At 40.4% G+C, this 3,397-nt stretch overlaps 1 non-coding gene across 1 annotated transcript; it reads left to right on the forward strand.

Moving 5' to 3' along the window:
- Window positions 1–298: 298 nt before the first annotated feature.
- On the forward strand, window positions 299–405 carry LOC144307478 (U6 spliceosomal RNA). Its single transcript, XR_013374354.1, has one exon. It is a non-coding gene; the product is annotated as a U6 spliceosomal RNA (small nuclear RNA).
- The last annotated feature ends 2,992 nt before the right edge of the window (window positions 406–3,397 follow it).

Raw genomic sequence — 3,397 nt, forward strand, 5'->3', positions numbered from 1 at the left:
AGGAAAATTCTCAAGTAGGTCCCGATGATAATCAGGTAAGGCTGTGTAATCACTTTTCCTTCTTGGTTCGGAGCAGATGAGAGTAATAGGTTTCTCTTAGGCCTTTCTTACAAGTTGTTTGTATGTTCAATAGGAGCAATAAACAATATATACAAGTACTTTATACAAGGTCCCAAAGTAATAAAAGATAGTTTTATATACTTCTCTGATGGATGGAGATTATAAATCCCATCCTCTATCATAAAACTCTGCCGCAAAGAAAGATAATGAAAATAGTCAGATACTGCACTTCATTTTGGTGCTCGCTTCGGCAGCACATATACTAAAATTGGAATGATACAGAGAAGATTAGCATGGCCCCTGCACAAGGATGACATGCAAATTCGTGAAGCGTTCCATATTTTTGAATTAAAAAAAATATACTTCATTTTGCTGGAATAAGCATAGGTTTGGGCCACCCTGTGTGTTTGCTCTAGAGGAATAACTATGATAGTCTCACATTTTCAGGTAAGGGCTGGACATAGAGCTGGTGATATTGATGTATTATTTCTCATTATGTTTGATAAGGAATAAAGGGCACATGAATTGATTTGATGGGCCTCTATCTAAGAAAACTCCAATCTTTTTTCCTCTTCTCATTGAGATCGAAAGAATCAGATTATCTTCTGGCCCAGGGAGAGCAGCGACTCACAAGCGTTGCAGACCCTAAAAACAATAGAATAAAAGACTTGTACCAATGGAATAAGGGGAAGTATATATCTTCCCAAATTTCATTTTGGAAGAGGAACCTGACAGCACAAATCAAATTTTCTGGATAAGATTGCTCCCCCAGCCATCTGGATGTAGAAATGTAGGGAGAGAGGAGATCACAGTTAGGGAGACCAGGAAAGGGTCTATTTCAGGAGTTCAGGCAAGACACAGTGAGGGCCATAACTGGACTATTGGCTTTGAAAATGAAGATGAGGTGGCAGGTTTGAGAGCCATTTCGGAGATATGGAGTGGACTGGAGACAGAGAAGGAAGAGGAGGTTCCCAGGTTAATAGTGTTTTAAGTGTGTGGTCATGGGTAGAATTTGGAAAGATGGAGGAAAGAGCCGAGAGCCCCCAAAACTAATAATGTTAAGGACATACATTCCTGCTCTGAGCTCACCTGGCCCTGGGATACTCCTACTTTTACTAACTCTTGGGCTCACACCCTATCCAAAAGTGTAGTGAGGAGATAGGCCCAGGAGCTTGGAATCTATGGAAATGAGTGGAAGACTATTTCAATTTCTTTCCAGGAAGAAATATTGAGCATTTCAAATGAATGAGAGAAGGAGAATCGAAGTACAGCCAGTGTCGTGGATGTCACTAAATGCTCAGCCTACTCTGCAGACACTAGACATAGTGTCATGGACTACAAGGGCTCCAGAGATGCTCATGTGTCCTTGTGGCCTTTTTGGTTAATGCTGTGCATCTAATTTATCATGAAAAGGGTACAGAAGGGTTCACAATCCCAAACTAAACCCTGAGGTATTTGGGTGTTTGTTTCTTTGCTTGTTTAAAATATTGATGCATGGAAGCTAGAGAAACTACCATTTAGAGGCTGTAAGCTGTTGTTTTGACTCCCTAGAAATCATTTCATTTTTCAGGGCTACCTGTTCTCTTGTGGAGGGAGAGCCACCAAAATGGGTCCTTAAGTCATACAAATGCAAGGATATTAACTCAATGGTCTTTAGAGTAATATAAATACGTCATTTACCTGAACAAACATGGTTTATTATAAACCAGTAACATCACAGACTTAAGGATGAAGAGCTCAAACATGGGCCCTGAGCTTTACATGGTCCAATGATTCAGCTCTGCTCGGGCCATGCCTCTCCCTGTGAAGCAATTAATTTCTAAGCCAAGTGGATGTGTCCCCCTGGAGCACAACCCCCTCACACCTTATAGACTATGCACCAGGCAGGCTCATTTATACATCAGACACAGTAGGTGCAGTGCCTGGGGCCTATAATATTCTTAGTGGCTGCAAAAATGTTTTGGTTTGTTTTAAAATCAGAAAGAAAAAAATGAAAAAATGAACTTTTAAGTTGAAAATATGTTCTATATAATATACATATTTGTCTCTGTGTAAATAGTTGTAAGATGCAATTTTTATTTTATTATTTTTTTAATGGAGGAAGGATGAACATAAAGGCAAGAGTGGCTAGGGCTTCTTGAAGACATAAAGTGGCTTTGCCTCTATAGACCAGGACCCCAGAATTCCATGTCCAAATGGCCCAGCAAGCTTTCAGGGTCTGTGTGGCTCTCTTTGCCATCTCTTCTTTTAAGAGAAGACTGTCCCGTTGGTATGAGCCCCTCAAAGCACAGCCATGACCACAGGACACTCTTAATATAACCTGTGGCTGGACTTTGGATGTGTGGGGTAGTATGTCCATGTATCAGTGTGTGGGGTTCCCTGTGACATATGGCACTGGGGGTAGGGTTAAAAGGGGGAGATGAGGGCTGTGGTAGTTCTCCTCACAACATTGCGTTCTGGTGTAGACTGTGTGGACAGAAATACTGAGCAGAGCTGTGTGACAATAGATGAGATAGTACTTTGAATGAATGCTGATCATTAAGAAGATAACGTTGTAAATTAAACCCATGAAAGAGATGCAAGTTAAACTAAGGCTAATAAGTTTTTGGTAAATTATTTAATGATGAATTTTATCTAACAGCTACCATTTATTTTCTCTTGAGAAGAAATTATCTTTGTTTAGGAAAATATATTGAAAAACCATTGAAATAGAAAAATCTAACATGCTGTGTGGAGGCAAGAAGATGTCAATCTCCTGGGTCCTTAAAGACATCATTAAGTCACTGGGCCACTCTTGGAATCATCTTGTATCTTAGTTGTTGAACTTTCTTACTATCCAAGATATGTTTGGTTGGAATTTTTATTTCTTGCATCAAGAAGGATCATGCCACAGGTCCATGAGCAAACCCCAGGCAGTACTGGGAAGATTCACAGCAATGTGACACCAATCCCAGATAGGGGGATAAGATTCACTCCGTATCCTCTCTTCTAGCTTCATCCAATAGCAGAACAAGCCCTCATCTCTCCCCATTCCACCATCTCAACAGCCAGGTGACACTCTTGTCCTAGAACAGCAGTGATAAATGTATCTCTCCCTCCATCATTTCCTCTCAAAGTCTCTTCTTTTCCTGTAGGCACTTCCTGGGGTTGTAATGTTATACCTGTTTATTTTGCTTGTTGTCTGCTTCAACCAACTTGACCATAATTGTCATGATGGCAGTGGCTATGTTTCTTTTGTTCACCTAGGAATATTCAATGTCTATCATGTAGAGCCTGGCGTATAATAGGTACTCACTAAATATTTCTTGTAGCAAAGAGTGAAGAAAGAGGGAAGCAA

The sequence above is a fragment of the Canis aureus genome, chromosome 38, assembly GCF_053574225.1.
Source record: "Canis aureus isolate CA01 chromosome 38, VMU_Caureus_v.1.0, whole genome shotgun sequence".
NCBI lineage: Eukaryota > Metazoa > Chordata > Mammalia > Carnivora > Canidae > Canis > Canis aureus.